Below are 8,591 nucleotides of genomic sequence, written 5' to 3' on the forward strand. Positions count from 1 at the left end.
ATCATATTGTCTCTTGTTTTCTTCCAAGTAGTTGTCCATGTCTTCGCATACAGAGAATTCATACAAAACAACATAGTATAAAAGTGATCTGAACTGAATGAGGAAGGCGTTTTACATCTTCAAAACCAGACAGACAATAGGGAAGTCTGTCCCTAAATAAAATGGCTGTCATAGAGTCTCTAATTCTCTTCAAAATAGCTGTCCATACTGTCACGTATGTTGAAGTTCAACAAAACAAAACAGGCAAGGTGTGAGGGGTTGCTTGGTTTCCCAGCACTCCAGATCCCAGTGCTCCAGGTTCCAGCATGATTCAGGTCCCAGTAAATGCCAGTGGCTCCTGTCCTGGGCCACCATATCCTGCCATTCTCACAGCTGCTCACCAGGCCGGGGAGGGGTTGCTTGGTTTCTAAGTGCTCCAGGTCCCAGCATGGTGCGAGTTCTAGTAAACACCTGTGGCTCCCATCCTGGGCCACCAGAGCCTGCCATGTTCACAGCCACTTACTGAGTGAGAGGGGTTGCTTCAAGCTGTTTCTTTCTAATGAATTGACCATTTCACTGTCCAAGTTCTGAAATGGCCAACAGACCATAGAAAGACATCTCTTTAGTCTCCTGCTTGAAACCAATAGCATCAGGAAGCTGCCAGCCTTGATTCAGGACCACCTCCAGTATTTTCTTCCAACAGTTCAAAATTTCAGGGCTAATCCAGGTCTTTGATCCATTCTGATTTTAGTTTAATACAGGCTGAAGGATAGGTAGTTGTCTTCATTCTTCTGCATGTGAATATCCAGTTTTCCATTTGTTAAAGAGACTGTCTTTTCTCCAGCATATATTTTTAGCCTCTTTGTCAAAGATCAGATGACAAACAGTGTGTATTTGTTTTTGTGTCTTCTATTCTATTCCACTAGTAAATACACTTGTTTTTGTGCCTGGACCATGTTATTTTGTTGCTCCGTAATTTACCTGGAGGCAGGCTATTGTGATGACTTCGGCATTATGTCTTTTGCTCAGAACTGCTTAGCTATTTTTGGGTCTTTTGTGCTGCCTTGTGATTTTAGGATTTGTTTTTTAGTTCTGTGAAGAATGTTGTTTGTATTTTAAGAGGGAAAAGAGCACATTAAATCTGTAGGGTTTTTTAAAAATATGGCCGTTTTAACAAAATTAGTTTTCTCTAACCAATTTTGAAGAAGAGAAAAGAAGGGAAGTCCTTTCACTCTCTAATGTCTTCTTGAAATTCTTTTGAGGCTCACAAGCACTTTATTCCTCTTCAGCAGAGAGGCTCCCTCATAACCTCTTAATCGCCCCACCTGTTAATATGATTGCATTGGCAGCGGGTGAATTTTGGAATGGGCACATTTACACCACAACACTTCCTGAGTTCTCGGCCAGGACCCTGGTATCAAACATTTTAACGTGAGAAAAACAAAAAGAAGTTTAGCAGATATGTCTGATATGGCATTCACAGAAGGACCATTTCCCAAGGAGATAGCTCAGATCTACAGCTTGTGTAGCATCCTCAATGGAGAATGGTGCATTTTTGAAGAAGGGACAAGACAAAGAAAATAGACTTTGAGTTTCTGGTGCAGCCAATTGTGAGCAGAGAAATATATAACAAACTCAGGTTAGAGCAAGACTAGTTAGTAAACTCTTTTATGCAGATTACTCTAGTGCCATTTCCAAGATGACAGGGTCTAAAGCTTGCTCTAGTAACTGTGTTTCCTCATAGAAAAGACACCTCTTGGGACACCTATTGGAATTTCTGTCCAGTTTTTAGGCAACCAGGGAGAAAACAAAGAGATATTTCTTATATCTACTTATTTTCCTTTGCCTTGAGCTCAAAATAATCCTCACGACAAAATTGCATGTTTAGGGGAGATACATTCTGCTACCTTTCAGCAGTAACAAGCACATTGCCAAGACTCAATAGATTTGAATGAGTGAAGAAGAAATCAATTCAAACTGCTTTCCTTGACACGAGAAGAAATTGAAGCCTACAAAGCTTGGTGGCCTGGTCCAAGCCACAGATCTTCTTTAGTGGCAATGTTAACCAAACTTTTCTAATTCTGTTGCCCTGCACTGTTGTTCATTCTTGTTATAGTGGCACCATTAAAGGCACTGGACCTAGCAACAATTGCTGCTTAACTGTATTTGTGATTTGAGTCTTTAGCTATGAGACATACATCTCTATTCTTACATCTAGTGAGAGATGAACTGGCATCCCTGCACTTGTTTCTGACGGGGAAATCATTTTGAGTTGAAACACAGCCAAAATGCAGAGGTCCTGCTGAGTCTGAAGGAAGTTCACTCATGCTTTGCAAATACTCTGGAAGGAAGAAAAAAATATTTTTGTTTCTTCAGTTTTAGCTGGCAAATATTGGGCAGCCATCCACAGGATTATTTCCTATGCACCTGTATGTAAATAATCTGAATGGAACTGATTAATATTTAAATTCTAAGTTACTGAAGTATCCAAGGGAAAATTGATTAGATTGACTTGATTTGGTGCCAATATGGTAAATGCCTTAATGTTTTCAACAAATCGAGGCAGCAATTTTCCATGATTTTGAAACACTGCACTTTTTAAAAATCCTCAGTCTGAAATTTGGGGGGAAAATATCTTACCATGAACAGTTTCTTTTCCTTCTCTTTAGCATCAAATAAATGTTAATGTTTACTTTTATAGTCATGGAGTTGTTAGCAATGGGTTATCATTATGTTCCTCTAGTGAATTATTTCTAACCCAAATGATTTTTTGTTTTGTTTTATGTTTTTTTAAGAAGCCAAATGCCTTTGGGGTTCAGTGTACTTAGAAAAAATGTAAATGACAGTTTTCCCTTGTCAATCTGAAAGTGACAATTCAGTAAGCCCTTCATTCATATTATCTGTAGCATAACAGTATTTTAATTTAGAGTGAACCTTTTTGCTTAGCTCATATGTATCTTGCGTATTTTAATAGAAACTATTTACAGAGAAGTATAAAAGTCTCTAGAGATACACCATCTCATTTTCAATTCCGTTGGCAGGAATACTAATTACATTACCACATATTCAGCAGCATTCAGCAGAGTTATTTATTCATTCATCCTTAAGACCTGGGATGCCTACCAGGTCAGTTTCAATAAGCAGTACCTTGAGAATCTCTGCTGATGGTACATGCAGATAATTAGGTGTAGAGTTGTGAGAAAAATCTCAGCCCACAAATCTCAGCCTTGGAGATTTGCCTGCTTTCTCCTTCTTCAAGCAAGGGAAAAAAATCCAATACTTGCTGGAAATGAGGAAACATTTATCACCCAGCTCTCTCACCCCCACAGGTTCAGTTCCTTTTTAGTCCTTAGAATAGCAAGTGGAGTTGCTGACAGTTAATACTGAAATGTGAGTGAATCGCTCTTCTTAGAAGATTGTCCTCAAAATGGTGAAAATATTCAAAATTTATAGTGCAACACTTGTCTCTTTAGAGGATACAGGAGTGAATGCTTCCTGTTAATAGTGCATATTTTACCTCTGAAATCTTTAGCAAACATTGGTAACAGCAATGACTTCCCTGCACATCACCTTCTAACAATCTTTTTCAAATAAGATGTTGTAGGGGCTAGAAGAACATATTTATGCATATTTTATTATGTGTGTCAGATTCTCTTAGTAATATTAACTGAGAGATTTTAAGAAAATGAGTCCCTGATAAAAAGTAGGCTATGGAAAAACATATTGATATAACAAACAACATTATCTAAATAATTGCTCGATTTGCTAAAGCAAATAAGATATTTATTATAGTAGGATTATACAAAAAATGCCTCCTGGTCCACATCACACAAACTGTGGAGGAAAATGTGAAGTTCCTACAGATCGCAAAGTAAATTTTTGGAGATGTCAGTAGAGTTGCTTTTGTCTAAGGTTGAATTTTTGAGCTTTATCTTTTCCTCATGAGTTTTGTGAATAACCTTGGAATAGTGGCAACATTTGATCTAGATTTTACTCCACCATGTGTCCAAGTGTTCCTTTCTATATTAAAAGAAAATTCCATCTTCTTTCCACAGGGCCTAATGGAAATTTAGATTTAGAAGAGTGGTTTCATTCTCAAGGTGTTCCAAAACATTTGATGTCAAAAAGTAATTGGAAGCCCAGTAAGAAATCTGACTTTTTGCACATCTTTAATGTCACTTTCCCCTAGAAATAGAAGATAAAAATGAGTAGGCAGAACAGCCCTGCTGGGAAATGTTTCTGAGACCTAAATGTTACCGAAAATGGTAACATGAGAAATCTATTCCTTAGAGCTTCAGGGTTCTTAATAAAGATTCCAGAAAGCCAACACTTTCTTGGTATCAGCAGATGACAAGGCTGCAAAGAAATTTTCCATTTTCTGAGCTCCATTCCTTAAGGATTATTTTCTTTACTATAGATAATAATGATAGTTGGGTCAAACACTGAGCCTTCTTATTAACACAAAAAAAAGTCAGAGAAAATTGTACTTAGGCAATGAATAGATTTGGCTTCATATAATTATTCTTAACTTGAGTAGTAGAGTCCTTTTCCTGACTACTTCTTGTAAATTTATTCTTGTGATTGTAATAGCTCACACTAATTGATTGCGAGGGGCTACTGGGTTCTTGCAAGCTACAGGACTGGAAGAGCTTCATTGTAGTTTCAGAATTAGTACCGCATCAGGAATTTTCTCTTCTCTAGTCAACAGGATGCAGTGTAATTTTCTCCTAACCCTTCAGTGGGGCCAAGATGTTGGTAACAGAAACCAAGAGTGTAACGTTCTATTGGAGACTGAGAAGAATCATGTAAGCAGACCTGGTACTCCTGAGAGAGTAGCAGTGGATGAAAGTGTATGATTTACTTAAAAGAAACAAACCTTCTTGTAGCAAAATGATAAATGCCTTCTTTGTAAAGCCAATTTCCAGTGACTGCAAATAGATTTTTTAAAATGAGTAAAGAGAAATAAGAATTTTAATACGTAAGAGGAGTGCCTAAACGCAAGCCTGGGAAGCAAGAAGAACACAACAGAGATGAGAAGATTATGAGCAGAACCTGGACACTGCAAAAAACGAGGTATCCAGACTGAAGCTACACTGAGATCACTGTCTTGGACCAAACCACTTAAAGATTTCTCCAATTTCTTTAGTGAAATCTGATATCCAAATTATCTTAAAACCTGTTGTATATGATTAAATCACAACAGTGAAATGTTATACATAAAGTGTGCATTCTGTAGTGTAGTTTAGGTCCTTCTACTGAGCAAGTCAGTATTTGCATGGAATCATTCAACTACTTTAACTTCTAGGAAATGGGATTATTGCAGTGAAATTTCTGTGCCAGAATTTTGCAAATAAAAACACAGATCACCATCCACAGCACTCAGTATTGCCAGTTTCTTCTTATATTACTCTTAAGATTTTCTAAGTCGGAAAGATTGCTGGGATACACATAAGATTGACTTTTTTATTCATAATTCTTCTTATAGAAGTCATGACATTTTAAAGCTTAATTTGAAAAATTTTCCAGCAGCAATGAGAGAGATAGATAGAGAGACAATGATATAGAGAAAGAAAGAGACAGAGACACAGACAGACAGACAGAGATTGGAGTGGAGGTGCTACAGTCATGCAAATAGCTCTGTAATTATCAGTCCAGAAGTTGAAGTACTATGATCATACTGTCATTTAGGTTTCTCATTTTTAAATTTGTTTTGACAGAATATAAACAACAAATGTCTATGTTTGATGTGATTTATGAATTAAATATTTTTCAATGGTATCCACTTGTGTCTGATTTAGTAACACATTTTTAATGCCATTGTTAGTTATATGGAGGAGAGCCCCATCAGAGAGACATTAGACAAAATTTGGCTTCCAAAGTCAAAAGTACCTTTGAAAAAATATCCTCAATCACCGAAAGAAAGTGGGAATTATTAAACTCTCTTTCAGTAAGTTAAGCTCCATTGGGTTTGCTTTCTTCTTCCTCAAGAACACTAGATCACTATTTCCTGGCTGGATGTCAGATGCCATATTCTGTGTGCATTTTAAGGACCATGCTGCATGGGTTCATGCATCTTTCCTACTAAGAAGTTCACTGATAAAGCTGAGATTCTAGCATCTGAGAGGGCAGTGGGACAAGTGTTCTCAATGTACAGTGACTGAAACCAAGTGAAATATGAATAATTATAGGCTTGATGATGATAATGTATGTGTGCGTGTGTGTGTTTCCTTTAGGTGAGCACACAGTTTATGTGCACACAACCCCACTGTAGTGTTCAGTCAGCTCACCTTGGTGGTCCTTTTTTATAGATCAGTTTTCAACCTGGCATTTGTTTCCAAATTGCACATATACTGTTTATTGTGTATTCAAACTTACTTAGCTTCCCAATGTATCCTGAACTTCTTCCTATGATAACCCTTCCTGCCTCACCTGCTGGGAATCAAACAAACACCAGTGTGACTTAAAAATGTTTTCGTTGCTGCTGTAGTGAGATGCTTCCTCAGGGACCCCAGGAATAGCAACAACACGGGAAACTCCATCAATGTTATAGCTACCTGCCTGAGCTTTGGTTAATCTTCTAGAACTTGAAGCTGAGGTACAAGGAGTGGGTGGCGACACACCTGAAAGCTTAAACTGGAAGAGATCAGAGCATTTTCTTTCCCCTTTCTTACCAGTAAAGCTCACAGCTTGCTACAGTCTCCCAAACATCCTCATTCTTCCTTAAAATGAGATCATAACAGCGCTGTATTCATAGAACACTTTCTCACTATTTCAGAGATTATCAATTTAAAAAAAAAAAGCAAAGACCACAAGGCCTGAGTGCACTTGAATTGTCTGAAAACAGTTATGTTGGCTGTTATCTAAGCAGACGTTTTAAGTGTCCATTAAATCTTATCATTAGTGGCCTTGATGGTAATGCAGTCTAAGCTTGAGCTTCTAGGTCAGAACGGGTTCATTTTCTAAGCAGGCCCTTGTGGGAAATTGCCCCTTTATAGCTGATAACTGATAGAATTCAGTGAACTAGACCTTAATATGAGCATGCTAACCTCTTTGTGGTGTAATCTGATTATGTATACTGTAAGGCTTCTGATACTTCTGGTAAGAGATGTCAATCATTTATGTTAAAAGAGAAAAAGTGTAATTTTTTAGTTTTATTCTCTCTCTCTTTTTTTTTTTTTTTTTGCTGATTGCAAACTAACAACCAGATTTGTATTTGACTTAAAAAAGATTGTATGAGGAACAGTATAAAAGATTCAATAAACTTTATAAATTAATACACTTTAAATGGTACACAAATAAGGAAAACTATGCACACTCTAAAGGAAATCATGCAGGGAGCATGCGTAATGTGCACAAGTGAATTAGAAGGGCATAGTTTTGCCTTAGTATTAAAAGAGGAAAGAGGCAGAACTAGAGGAAGAAAGGATAACTGAAGAGGAGGAAGAGGATGTAAGACTTGCTCAAATCGGTCTAAATTTTGTTTAAATAGCTAGAAGATATTTGTGAGACAAGTGTATGCCTAGTCATTCTTTTTAAATTTGGAAAGGAACAAATTAATAAAGGAAGCAGGTTAGAGTGAGGGAAACTTTTACTATAATAGTCTTGGTTTTAACTGTGACAAAGTGCAATGTAGTACAATGCTAATTTTGCCTAACACTAAGCAATTTGCTTAGCCCTTAAGTTTTTATTTTTTTCTCCGTCAATATATTGCCATCTTTCTCTTAGAGCTTGGTTATTATCAAATTATAGTGTTATCAAAGTATACCACAAATTTCTTATTATCATTATTTAGTGAGTTACCAAATATAGTTGAAATGAGTCCAATTCTCTCTTCTACTGCTGGCAAGAAGGACAACCTGGGGAAGTTTCTTTCCTTTCCAAGTGGTGGGAAGGAAAGGAAGGCTGTGATAAATAGTTTATGTGTTCACTTTCAGTACAGACCCCTGATTATATAATACTACAGGCCAGTGACTCTTACAATTCTCTCACTGTCAGTTTCTTAAAAAAAGAAAAAAGAACAAGAAATATTTTCTAAAGAGGCACTTGGTGACTCAAAAGAGTTAATACAGATTCCTAAACTGCCTAGTGACAGCAGAAAAATAGTGATATTTGGATGACTATGACAAAGAATTTGATCTCCCCTCATTTGTAGTGCCAAAGTGGCGTTGCATAAGCTGTCAAGCACCCCACACCAGAAACCTATCACCAAATATTAATTTACCTGTTGTGTGCATCTAATAACTGACAGCTCTGAATCCCACATCATTTTTGGTGGCCTTGCCAGTGACATGTTCTTTGATTAAGAAAATAGTCAGCCAAAAAGCCAGTGTGTCCCTAATGTGGCCACCTCAGTTTAACCTCCTTATTATGCTGGAATATTTTCTCCTAAATTAGATTTCCTGTCTTCATAGTGGCAGTTTACATGAATTTAATACATTATAAAATGTGCAGTCCCCTTGAGATTCTGTGATAGATTGTGGCATTTGAGACCCATATTTCCATGGGAAATAAAAGCCTCAGCCACAGTCAAATATTTTATCAGCTTAGCACCATCTTGAGATAATGGTACTATTAATGCTTGTCACCCCTATCTGCTTTCCAGGGCTTGTGTG

The 8,591-nt window shown here is 37.2% G+C and overlaps 1 non-coding gene across 1 annotated transcript; it reads right to left on the minus strand.

The window, feature by feature from the left end:
• Positions 1-523: 523 nt before the first annotated feature.
• On the minus strand, positions 524-660 carry LOC111755431 (small nucleolar RNA SNORA2/SNORA34 family). The gene has a single exon (XR_002789983.1). It is a non-coding gene; the product is annotated as a small nucleolar RNA SNORA2/SNORA34 family (small nucleolar RNA).
• Between the last annotated feature and the right edge of the window lie 7,931 nt (positions 661-8,591).

Source organism: Cavia porcellus, unplaced genomic scaffold (genome assembly GCF_034190915.1).
Source record: "Cavia porcellus strain 051 isolate PalLab524CR breed Dunkin Hartley unplaced genomic scaffold, mCavPor4.1 scaffold_1, whole genome shotgun sequence".
Lineage (NCBI taxonomy): Eukaryota > Metazoa > Chordata > Mammalia > Rodentia > Caviidae > Cavia > Cavia porcellus.